Source organism: Dipodomys spectabilis, unplaced genomic scaffold (assembly GCF_019054845.1).
Source record: "Dipodomys spectabilis isolate Male_0828 unplaced genomic scaffold, ASM1905484v1 ptg000119l, whole genome shotgun sequence".
In the NCBI taxonomy this organism is placed as follows: domain Eukaryota; kingdom Metazoa; phylum Chordata; class Mammalia; order Rodentia; family Heteromyidae; genus Dipodomys; species Dipodomys spectabilis.
The window spans coordinates 2835217-2848584 of record NW_024870796.1 but is presented as its reverse complement, the minus strand read 5'-3'; the positions used below and the strand labels follow the sequence as shown (position 1 = coordinate 2848584).

General features: G+C 47.3%; 1 protein-coding gene across 1 annotated transcript in view; it reads right to left on the bottom strand.

Annotated features, from left to right (window-relative positions):
• Window positions 1-13368, bottom strand: part of Fstl4 (follistatin like 4) — a 313515-nt gene that overhangs the window by 203192 nt on the left and 96955 nt on the right.

Below are 13368 nucleotides of genomic sequence, written 5' to 3'. Positions count from 1 at the left end.
CAGAGTGCACCACCCTGGTCCAGGCCTGACAAGCTTCGCCCTTTCTGTTGCTTCAGACACTCCTCCTCCTCCTCCCACGAGGGGTGGTTGTCAATTTTCTCTCTAGAGAAGATAACCTTGCCTGTCCAATGTGCTCTAATCTAGTGCTCTGTTCCTATAGTTTTCAAATGCTATTGGAGTCTGACTGACTTGAAAAGAAAAAAAAAAGAGGAAAATCAATGGTGTGCTTTGTAGAGGTGACACGTCAGAGCATGTCAGCTGCTCGGCAATCTGCCAGGCGGGCGGCAGCACACTGCAGAGCGCTGGTGATGGAGTCCAGTGCTTGATCTTCTGGCCATGGCTGGACAAAGTGGCTCCGTGCCCCAATTAGAAGCCCTTCTAGGGCCTCTGTGGGTTGGGATCAGCACTGATCTTGGGGGTAAGACCACCTTGCAGCTTTAGTGCAGAGGCCCACGTAAGTGTTCAGGAGGCCGGTCCTCAGCCTCCAAAGCAAATGCTGCCACCTAGATCTGCTTAAATAGAGGAGTCTCACCCACTAAAGAGTCTCTTAAGAGCCAGGAAGAACAGAGACAGAGGGGTGGGAGAGATCAGATCCGAGAGCTGGCATGACCTGCCTCATCTGAAAGAAAACAGACTTTTCTCACTTTGATTCCTCCTGGTGTGCTTTCCTTCTATCCCATGCTGCATGCCAGTGGCTCACGCCTGTCATCCTAGCTATTGGGGTGGCTTAGATTGGAGAACTGTGGTTCGAATTCAGGCCAGGCCAACAAAACCTTGAGACTTTAATGTCCAATTAGCTACCAAAAAAGGAGGTAGAGGCATGGCTCAAGTGGTAGAGCACCATCCATGAGTGAAAAAGCCCAGTGAGGAGAATGATGAGACTCTGAGTTCAAACTCCAGTACTGGTTGGCATGCATACATACATGAATTCATGCACTCAAGTGCGTATGCATGTGTACACACACACACACACACACACCACCACACACACCCCACCACACACACACACACACACACACACCACCACACACATACACACACACACACACACACACACACACACACGACTGGTTCTCATCTTCAGGGCAAACTGAGAGATGGGACATATGGCATCTCAGGTAGAACCATGAACACAGTTAGTGTCTAATAATTAAGATAGCACTTGTTCATGAAAAGCTAGGGCTATTCATGCCCAAGTTTGGCCCTACATTGTCTTGGGGCTGAGCAAGCACTCAGGATAGAGCATAAAGCATAAAGCCCCACCATTGCATGTCTGGGCCACATGAAAGAGCATTCTTTACAGCACCTATGAACCAGGCAGTACCCAGGCCAGCAGATGACAGGCTTTGCTCATGGGTGTTAGTAATTCCATTCTGCAGCTGTCATTAAAGATTCTGTGGGCAGGGATGGCCAAAACTCCATGACTTCCATGACTTATAGGCAGGCTTTGCAGCATTAAACAGCCATTTGTGATGAAGGGCCTTCATTTTCTGCTACCCAACCCTGCCTTTAATAAGGAGAGCATATCTAATTGCCAAGAATGTTTGATGCAAGGAGAGGAAAGTGAGCAGCACGGTAAGTGGGAATGGCGGGTGCACTGATGATGGCTCTTCAGTTCCCTTTCTTCTCTCCCAGTAGTTTCCTTTAAAGGCAACAAAGCAAGTGAAAACTTCTATTTTTTTTTTTTTTTTCTTTTGCCAGTCTTGGGGCTTGAACTCAGGGTCTGGGTGCTGTCCCTGAGCTGCTTTTCTCAAGGCTAGCACTCTACTAGTTGAGCCACAGCGCCACTTCTGGCTTTTTCTGTGTATGTGGTACTGAGGAATCGAACCCAGGGCTTCGTGCATGCTAGGCAAACACCCTACCGCTAAGCCACATTCCCAGCCTTTCTCTGTAATTCTGACTGGGTATCACATTGAGCTAGTTCTATCATTTTAATTGAGGGTACCACACGTTCTCTTCATGACACCAGTGCCCCATGGAGTCCCCTGGGCAGCTGAAGCCATCCTGTAGCCCTCGTTGTCCATCTTCTGTTGATAAGGACCCGTGGCCTGTCCTCACAGGGAACAAGTTCAGATCTCAATGGCTTGTAAGCCTCTCTCCCATTCAGCCCTGGCTGGTCCCAAGACATGGCTGCAGCAGACATTTAAGTTGGGGAGGGTTGGAGGAGCTGCAGATCATATTTATAAGCTAAGAGAGATGCCTAAGCTCAGGCGGAGAAGTTTTTATTTTGCTTCTCTGTGACAACACCTGCATCGATTATTCCAGTTATCCACCAACAGGAGGGAGAGAAGGGCACATCGCAAAATGCCATTTATAATTTAAAATTCACTATTGAAAAGGGCTCTGCAGTAACAGTCCAACCTCAATTATTTCCAAGATGCCTTCACAGAGATGCCTCGGCCCCCTATCCCCAGTCTGTGTAACCAGGAAGTCACGGGAGTTTCCCAGGATTCCTTTCCTCCTCCACCTCCTTCATTACCTGCTGCAACACATCTGTCAGAGAACTATTTCACTCTCTGTAGAAGTTTTATGCCAGGGATACAGGGACATATACATATATATATAGATATATATGTGTGTGTTTGTGTGTGTGTATATATAAATGTATAACCAGAATACATGAAGGTCTTTTAAATTTATTTTCAATAGCCTGCTTCTCTCTTCCCCATGAGATATTTAGCATTTAACTCGTTATTTTGGCCGCTTGGCCAAGTCTCAGGTGCAGGTGACTCTGTAGAGATGGCAGAATGTCACACCAAGGTAATTGTTTCTCTTTATTTCCTCTAGATAAAGAATAAGTAATAGGCAAGTCTGAATTATCGGGCAGTGCTTCCATCACGGGCCCCAGTGATAACATAAACCCGGAGATTGAATTTGGAGTGGTCTGCATAATCAGCTTCTCCTTACTTCAAAGAATTTGCCGGGGAACAAGTCTGCACTGGCAAACCACTTCTGCCATCGCGCTCTGCTATGTGGACACAGGTCCCGCTTTCTAGAAATTCCCAGTAGCAGAATGAAAGGCAAAGAGTCTAGAGCGGGGTGGTAGTGTGTGTGTGTGTGTGTGTGTGTGTGTGTGTGTGTGTGTGTGTGTGTGTGTGTGTGTGTGTGTGTGTGTGTGTGTGTGTGTGTGTGTGTGTGTGTGTGTGTGTGTGTGTGTGTGTGTGTGTGTGTGTGTGTGTGTGTGTGTGTGTGTGTGTGTATTCTAGTTCAGAAGAGAAAGGGAAGGAGAGAAAAGGAAAGGAAGAGAGGCCATGAAAGGCCTTTGAGGCCAGCAGAAAGATTCAAGGGGGAAATACCAAAGACAACACCTAGCTAATAAACTCCCTAAGAACTAGTTTCAATACTATCTAGCCTAAAATAGATTCTCTTAAGCTGAACTGCAGAAACAAGTGTGGAAGCAGGGCCTGACCCATCTTGAGCAAAACGTTTACCACTTTTAGTCACCTGCTGCATTTATTATACCTGGATTTTAATGCACAACTGGCCTGAGCTTTACCTACACATTGCTCTAAACCCTTGGCTTATCTGGACCTTGTTGCTACCGAAGCTTTCATTATTTTTTTTTAAATTTTAATTGAACTTAATTTCTAAAAGCAATCAATTGCTTTTATTAATATAATAGAATATTTAGGGTAGGCATGCCATTTCTAAATAATTTAACCCATAAAAGCAATATTTTCATATCTCTCAAAAAAATTTAAGACTGAGAACAAAGTTTTTTTTTTTCTCCTCTTCCAAGCATTTTAAGCAGGCAAGACATAAATATTCATGAGTGATATAGAAAACCTAGCTAGGGAAAAGTTGTGGTGGAGAAGATGAGTCTGTGAGATTTTTATAGCACAGCCACTAGCCTCCTTCGTAAACTCTCCTGCCCGCCAGTATAGGGTATCAGAAGTCTCAGTAACCATTCTCACCCATGGGGGACAATCTCTGAGTGGACAGAAATCCCCAACCATGACAGCTCCATGTCCCTCTCAGCCATGCAACTCTACCATGATTCTTCCACTCAGGACCCAGAGATTGTCCTTTCTGTGAAGAGTGTACTCATAGCCCCCTGGCCAGTAGGGCATCCTGCCAGCGTTAGATAGGAACATGGAAGTAACCTGTGCCTAGAAGTTGTCTCTTGTGCTTCACAATGTAAATCCAGGAAATGACTGAATGGGATGAAGGATCAAGCTTAATCTGGGTCAGGGATACTCAGTCCCTAGGCTTGAGGTCCAAGAATTGTTCACTTGAAGATTAGGTAGTTTGTCATAACTCTAACTGGTCTGTCTAAAGGTTACACCTATGACCTTGACTTCTTTAGCAAAAGGTTAAAACACCTAGGACTGTACTGGCACATAGTATGTGCTTAGCCAATCAGTTTATTGCTGAAAACTCTGTACCCTTGTAGCCATTGCATTCTGCTCAAGGAGCCTGCAACATTGATAAGAAAATGTTAACTATTAATTTAAAACAAGTTGTTGATTTAACATCTGCTATTGATTTAAAACATCTGTCCAAATGATCAAGGAAGGAAGAATAGAAGGAATGGAGGGAGGCCCCAAGAGAGAGAGGAAGGAAGGAAGGGAGGGAGGAAGGAAGGAAGGAAGGAAGGAAAGAAGGAAGGAAGGAAGGAAAGAGGGAAAGAGGAAGGAAGGAAAGGAGGGAAAGAGGAAGGGAGGGAGGGAGGCAGAAAGTAAGGGAGGGAGGGAGACAGGCAGGAAGGGAGGGAAGGAGGAAATCTTTTAAGGAGGGAAAAAGTTTTAAATATATTTTTCAAATGTGGGAATGCTTTAGTTGGCCTACAGGAATATGGTTCTTGTTTCTAAGGGGAGGGAGTTGAATTGCTCATAAAATGATCAATAAGCAGCTCTATCATTATCTCTTATTCTTTCGGCTATCTGAATAAGTTTCACTCCTTCCCGCTCTTTCCGATAGCCTGCCATTGTGCCGGGCATGTACTTTACACTGGTTATTCTGCACTCAGTGACTTTCATACATCTCCTTCCATCCTTGGAGAGATCCCCACTAGCACATATGCAAACTCAGGAGGGAAAGTGGCTTGCCCTGGGCTGCCAGGTCAGTGGCTCAAACAACACTGTGGGATTTCTAATCTCCGGCTCTTAGACGTGTGGCACTGCTATCTTTTCCCAGGCAGACACAGGCAGCACACGGCCCTTTGACGTCTGGCCAGCTTTTCTCCTCTCAGAGAAACACCTGGTGCAATTTTAATTGGCTTAGGCGGCATCTTTTCCACTAGCATCTTGTTTAAACTGGATCTTCCAAACTCTGCACCATTTCCTCTCGTTTTCTCTTTTCCTGGGAAATGCCAATTTCCCCAAGAATTCAGACACAAATTTGCCGAGATAATTGATAACTCTCTGTTCTTGGGTACTCTGTTCACGGGGACATTTCCTATCACTTTATGCCTCAATTACTGGGAAGTTCCCATTGTCTGGCCTGTGTGACTTCCACAGCAACAGCATCTGAAGCAGATGCCAATCCATTAACACCACTGGGACAATTTTCTCTTTCCGAATTTCACTCTGGTACATATCATTGTGTGAGTGAGTTTCATTAGGAAGCAAATTATGTTCTTCCGTGGAAGCTCCCCATTGAACTCAAAACGACTTTCGATGTTCCTCCAAGATTTTACTAATGAAAAACATGTGGGAAGGAACCGCATAACCAATTCTGTGATGCTTTTTACCCCTCTCTTAATAAAATTTATGCTGTAGACTGTGCATATTGTGGCCCCATTTGGACTTCGATTCACTGAGCTCCCTTCATCCTCACGATTTATGGTGTGACTGCACACACAAAAAGTCTTAACACTGCAGACTCCAACGCTCATCTGAAATTCTAACTGTGCCAGTGAGCGGGTCATCTGTCTCTAGTCTGCTGCCATAACCTGCTTTGGGTTCAAGCCTGGGGAAGGAACATTCGTAACTGTGCTAACAGGTGAGGATAAATAATGTATTTTTTAGGAGAGAGTTTCATTTTGCTGTGCTTATTTAGCATGCACCTCCAGTATTATGGGCTTGCAAATTTACTCTTAATTTTGCCTGTGATTTTTTTTCTCTTCTCTTTAAGATTCTCCATCGATCCCCTGAGTCAAGGAAATGTGTAGTTTATCATCTGCCTGATCAACAATGGCTGAGGTCCCCCAAGTCACCTCATCCATTTCCTTCCATCAGATCAGGACAAGATTTTAATTTTTCATGAAAAAGCAGAACTGCAGCTTTCCACATGGCCAGATAACTGGGGTAATTTGTCGCATGCACAAGTGCACGCGCACACACACACACACATACACACACACAGACTCACACACACACTCATACACACACACAGAGTTTCAGCTGGAGACTCTGAAGGCCTCTGTGCTCACCTGGATCACAGGTCAGAGGCTGCCTGGCCACAATGGGGGAATGGAAGAGGATGAATGGGGTGGGGGTGGGGGTCCTGCACTGGCCCTGCCAAGTTCAAAGAGAAGCCAGCTCACTCGCCAGGCAATCCAGAGGCATGTCTCAGGCCCCAAGGAATTAAACGGCGATTCCATCTCTCGTAGATCTGAACATTTCATTTGGATAGTAATATTGTTTTATTCAATCCTTGGGGATGGAACTCAAACCCTCACTCTTGTTAGGCAGGAATTTTAACGTGCACACTTCCAATCCTTTTGCCTTTAGCTTGTTTTGGACTGAGATCCTCCTACCTCTGCCCCCTGAGTAACGGGAACTACAAGCTTGAGCCACTAGGCCTGTGCTTTGAGGTATAGTCTCTCTAGCTTTTTGCCCTTCTAGCTTCAAACCATCACTTAATGCTGAGAAAAAAAAATGGAGAGAGATTTAAGTAGGATTAACATGTTGGAAAAATTCTGGGTTACAAGTTCTCACAGACTCAGATTTGGTTTCCTCCATAGCATTCACTGCTGCCTCATTTTTTTGTGTGCTGATTTGCTTTCTTGCAGGTCCTCTCCCTCAGCTAGGATACTGTGAGAGTATGGACTGTGTGCATCTCCCTCATAGCAGGGCTCCCTCCCAGGACTCAGCACACAGTAGGAAGTAAATGAACGTTGCCTTGGATGAGTGAGTCAATCCGAAGGAATAGGCCTGGGGCTAGCCTAACTCTGCTGATGAAGTCTATTACAAGGGATTATGACTTCTCCAAGATTTAGTTTCTTTTTTCTATCCAAAGAGGGTGATATAATTCCTTCCCCCACCTCCCCTGTCCCCCAAAGTGGATACAACCCAGTTCACTCACTGGTGAGTGGAGCAACAAAATGTGGTGAATACAACAGTAATGAGAAGGAACCAAGGGCTGGTGTGTGCAGTGACTTGGAAGAACCTCCAGACCACGATGCTCAGTGAAGGAAGTTAGGCACAAAGGACCATGTGGGGGTTGAGCCAGAAGTGGAGGGGTATCTGAAGTGGCAGAGCGCCAGCCTTGAGTGACAAAGCCAAGTGAGAGCATTAGACCCTGCAGAAAATTTACAAAAGACTTATCTCCATTTCTCCCATAGAACTTGCGGAAGACACTGGAAAAGGCACTGCTTACACAGATAAGGGTTTTTCTTAAACAAGGGTGTTTTTTTTTTTTTTTAAAGTCCCTGTTCTTCAGAAGCCAAGAAGGAAGAACAGAAGAAAGTCACTGATTTTTATGGAAGAAGAACTTTATTCTCCTCTATTTATAAGAATATCATGTACCAATCCCCCCGCCCCCTCCCACTAAAACCCCACAACGAACAAACAGAAATCTGGGCTCGTGTTAGCATTCATCCATCCAGCCACACTTCTACAATGGATGCCAGCCTCAGTTTCTCCTTCCTTCTTACTCGTGATGAGGAAACACTGAGCTCAGGAATGTGATACTTCAGAGCGATCTGAATCATAAGCACCTCGCATTTCATTGAGTAATGGTCGCCTGTGGGAAAGATGCCATGCGATTCAGGCCACATCTCAATTCAGGCTTGATTTGAAGGGCGACTCCACCCAAAGAACTCTGTAGCGCTTCCATTGTTTTTATCTTGACGTGAGTGAAATCAATATGTGACCTTAGACAACAGCCATGAATGTCGGCTTAAAACTGGAGCATGACCAACCCAGGTGATGCCGTCTCTCTGCCCAGAAGAGGATAACCTTTTTAGACGTTCCAGAACACCAAGGGTTTCTATCCATGGCTATGAAGAGGGCCCTTGTGGTGGGAAGACAAACTCTCCTTTGTATTGCAAGTCCCCAGAACCTCCAGTTTCAGGCTATAGTCCCCCAGTTATAGTCCTGGGTATAGTCCCCCAGGTGAGGAAGTCTCGGACACTGGGAAAGAGACAGTCACTGCAGAGTTAGCACCCATTTATGACCTGCATTCTGCATGGTACCATTGGAAAAACACGAGCTCATGGACCACGGAGTAAGCCAGGAATGTATGGTGGTGGTGGGAGAGGGGTGACAGACAGATGGAGGGAATGAGACAAAGAGGCTGAATGAGGAAGAAGGGAGGAGAGATGAGGGCCAAGACGAAGCCGTTGAAGAAATCCTTAAGGGAGAGAGGTGTGAAGAGGGTGAAGGAGAGTGGAGAGAAAAAGGGACAGAGAGGGAGATAGGGCAAGAGTGACTGCTTTTTCTGAGGATCAGGAGAAAATGGACATCATATTTCAGCCAAGTACTTCCTCCTCTTTACTGTCCTTCAGTTTCTTTAAAACTAGCTCTGTCATTAGCCATGCTTGAAAGTGCTTTGGAGGAGATAAGTTGAAGAAAAGTGTGTTTCCCTATGAAAAAAAAATCCATCACCCGACACAACTTGCTCTCACGGCCTTGTACACAGAAAGCAAAACCAACTCAGGTGACCCTTCACGGTTGGGTCCCTGGAGGAGCCCAGGGGCCAGCTGCACCTGCCCGCTCCTGGCCACAGGTGTGCTAGCAGTGCACCTCAGGGTCAGGGTGGACCAAGGGGAAGAGCATGGACCACACTGTCCGGGCATAAACAGGGCATTCGTTAGCTCACTAATCATTGTCTTTGAGAGTTCTTTGATCAGTTCTGGCACCTCCGAGTTTTCAAGCTTCGCTCTATAGTTGAAAAAAACAACAACAACAAACATTTCCTCGCAATGTTTTATCCAGAATTTCTGCACATGTGGAATAAGGATAGGGGAGGAGTCTTGTTATTTAGAGTCTTCTATACTTTTCCTTCAGTATTTCTTTTTCTTCTCTCCTCCCTCCCTCTTTCCTTCCTCCTTCCTTTACTCCTTCCCTTTCTTTTTGGTAAATATTTGGATAGGACCTTACTATGTAGCCTAGGCTGGCCTTGAACTCTCAATCTTCCTGACATTCTCTTTAGTGCAGGGATTATAGGCGTGTATCACCATGCTTGGTCCGCTATTTTTCTTTTGAGCCAGAATCAATCCCCAATCAATGTCTGATTCAAATGACCCAAAGTTCAAAGAGAAGAGAACCCCAATAATCAATCAATGAGTTAACGGACATGTAATAACAACAGCAGACCTACTATGTGCCAGGTGCTATTTTCTTAGAGCATTAGCCACACTGAGACATTTCATCCCCGTGATGGGGCTAGGAAGTAGGTGTTATCTACTAGGCCGAACACTTACGTGTTCAATAATATCTTAATGGCAATAAGGGAACAGAGAGGGAGGCATTTCCTCTTGCCTTGGCACCTGAAGAGGGAGGATTTTATGTGTCATAGTTTGGCAACTTTCACATGCCACTGGGGTCCTCACACTGGGGTGATTCTTGTTGTGATGTCTTCCCTCCCCCCCCTCCCCCAATAGCATGTTGTACAGAAGTGCAATTTCACTTCCTTTACATCTTTCCACATCCGACACGGCACAGGAGTGAGCTCACTGAATTGCGGTGTCATTACCACGGGCCCAGTAGGTATGAACAAAAAACCATACCCCCGCACTTGAAACACATTCGCAGGCATTTCGGGATACCCTGCCGGCTCAGAGCACACGCAGAGGCAGTTGCTTTTGAAGATAAAATGTTCAACAACTACGTCCTTAGACCTTATGGGATTCCTAGCATAGATTTTGATCAACTTAGTCAGAATTCCACGGGGTGAAACTCTATCTGAAAGAAGGAAAAAAAAAAAAAGAAAGGAAGGAAGAAAGAAGGAAAAGGAAGTTCTGTCGTCCCTTTGAAGAGTCTGGCTTGCTTTCTGCACACATTTACACCATGCCGCACGGCAAAGGAGGCCTGCGGGCTGAGAAGACCCACTTGGTGGCCTTCCTGGGCACACAGGGCGCGGGCTCGATGCCAGTGCATCCGCACACACGCTTTCATCCACTCAGAAAGCGAACGCTGTGCCTTCCCTCCCCTCACTCCTGGAACTGCGGGTTACTTTCAGTCAGTAGTTTGCTGGCAAGGCTCTAAACAACTGGCTCCACTCAGAGGCAGGAAAGCAAACATATCCACGGTGAATAAGCAGAATGGAGGGGGTGTTGGATGCAGGAGGCCCCTGCCAAATCCACAGGGAGTCCGTCCGGGGAAGGTGCAGACATGGACAGTGCTGGAAGGATCAGCGCAAACGCTGATTTGCTCACAAGTTCTCGGGGAATAAAGAAGGGCAGCGAGGTGACAGCTTTGTGACCCACCGGGTTTCCTGGGCTCTTGGGGGAACTCTGTGACCAGTGTGAAGTGTGTGTGGGGGTCCCACCTAGAAGGCAGCTCTGCCATCAGTAGGTGGGGGGGAGAGAATCAAACCAAACTGGAATAGCAACGAAGTGCTCCGAATTTCATCAGTGGCTATGTCTGAAAGGAGCGGCAAACACTTCAAGTGGCTGGGGCTACAATTCTGGTGCCTCTAAGTGTAAACATTTTGGATGGCGTGCCTTCCCTAGGGTCCAGTTCTCTTGCATCCTCTCACAGTGATTGAGCTGGGCCGCCTGGGGCTTGATGGAGGTGGCGGGATCAGTACAGTGGACAGCGGCAGCGAGCCCAAATGCTGGTCCCAGACCATGGGGGTGGGGGGGGGGGGGGTGAGCCAGCCAGGTATAAATAAACTAGTGACCCCAGTCCCTCCTCTGCAGTGCAGCCAGCCTCTGCCCCTGACAGTTCTTCCCCAGCATGTGAGTGTTGGGGAGCTGTGAAACCAGATCGTCAGGACTCATCCAGCTCTAAGTGCCTTAAGAGAGGTTTCCTTAAGGAAACAGGAACCTGAATGCACAGACCACAGACTCGACCTGGGTCTTCTGGGCTCCTCTGGGGCTCGATGGTGTCCAGAGGCTGGACTTGGAAGGGCTGATGTGCTAAGCAAAGCCCAGCACACATAAGCTGAGACTCCACTGCCCTGATCAGTCACTTCAATCTACAACACAGGCCATCCAAGGCCATCTACATGGGCTTGAATATATGTCTCGGTGGTTACAGTGCTTGCATGGCGTGAACAAGGCTCTGGGTTCCATCCCCAATACTGTTAAAAAAAATTTTTTTTTAAAGAAAAGAAAGAAAAGATCCCAAAGCCATCTTTCTCCAATTTCTTGAGGAAGAACTTATGTAAGTCATGTGAAATAAGCCAGACAGGGGCAGTAAACTCTGCAAGTACTCAAGCTGTCAAATGAACACGTCTGCAGACTGGAATGCAGGATGCCTTTCAAGATGTTAACCTGGGGAGGAACTGCCCAGTCCTGCGGTCGCCACACATGCCCTTCTAACCCTGCCGCAGCCCAGGTCTAAGATAAAAAAACAAGCCACAAGCAGGTTTGGCTTCTCAAATGTGGCCACCATAGCTCCCAGGCCCCAAGAATCTTTGGAAGCCTTGGGATCTGTGTCCTAGACAGAGATCTCCATCCACTAGGGCAGATTCTCAAGAATCCAGGCCCCTAGAAAGGAGCCTGGTTGCTGTCTCTCAGGTGGTTTGTCTAGAGCCAGAACTCATTCATGTGGAAGTGATAGTAACTCTTCCACAAGACACACAGGCCGAAGAGTGAGGTGCTCCTGGCCATCTTTCCTGCCATTGCCCCCATTCACAGTTAGGGCTGTCCCAGGGAGAGACGTTCCCAAGGGAGAATCAAGCCACCTGTCATTGGACTCCTCGTTGCCCGTCCCATCCCTCCACTGTAGCCCACTCATCACCCCTCCTCCCCTGCCCCCCACCATGCAGGACCCAGCCAGGCTCTTGATCCTGGTTGCAAGGGGGATCCCCAACACTGTTGGTCACTCATTGTTGGTAGTTGGTCCCCCATGTCCTCTCACTGTCCACTCAGGGCTCAGCTGCCACCTCCTCCACTGGGGTGGTCCCATCTGCCCCCTTGTGGACACCTGTACTTCTGAGCAACATGTCCACGTCCCCAGAGCCTCCCCAAGGGCGGGGACCTTGCATGCTCTCCTGCCATTCCAGTGCGGGGCAGTCCCCTGCAGGGGCTTAGGACCAGGCCAGGCTGGTGGCTTGGATTACACTGACAGACGGGAGGATGCGGTCCCTGATGAAATCTGAAAAGGACTGTAGGAAGGTGGAAAGGGCCCTAAAAGCTATAATCTATAGTTGATGTTGGTTTTTTTTTTTTTAAGGACAGTTTGATGTGCAGGCTCCGGAATAAAAGTCTCAGCTTTTTTTTTTTTTTTTAAATCAATTTCTGTGTTGCTCTTCTCAGTGAACAAGGCCATGGAGAGAGAAGCGTTTCTTGAACATTATCTTGCTGAAGATAGGGATGAGAGAAAGCGGGAGGGAAGAGGGAAGGGGAGGAAATCACCCAGTGCTCCAACTCCCGGTGGGTACTGATTGTGGGAAGTCGATGAGTAGCACTATTTCAGGAGAGCCAGCACTTGCCACAGGTCACAGAGAACCCAGTGCCAGCAGCTGAGTCCTCAGAAACCTCCTGACCCCCTCGAGTGGGCTTGGAAGAAATATATCCTGAACCAATTTTTTCCATGAGAATCTCTCTCTAAACCTTTGAAGTCCAGCCTTTCATGGGAACATCTCCCACTTGAAAATCCCCCCCCCACACACACCAATTGTATAACCATGCATTGTATAACTCATGCACCTCAGTCAGCCATGAGCTCTGACATCAGGCTTGGAGAACGGGAATGAGGAAGGAGCCTTAGGATGGCCTGGGCTCAGGCTGGGGAGGAATGGAGCTCATTCCCCTGGGTCTCGGGCAAAGGCAGAATGATGGTAATCCCAGCAGATGTACACTGTTAGCATGTACTGTGAGTGCAGTTTCCAGCAGCTTGGCACCTAATTCTCTGACTGCCACACTCCTCGGCTGGGTGTCGGTACTATTAAGCCTTTCTCACAAGAGAGGAGACTCCAATGAGGTGACACAGCTTCCAAAGTAGAAGCGCTAGGCTTCGAACTCAGGTCCACCTTGCTACCTCCAGGGGAAGCCCCTTCCTAGCAGCGAAGAAGAGGTCTGGGGGCAATTCT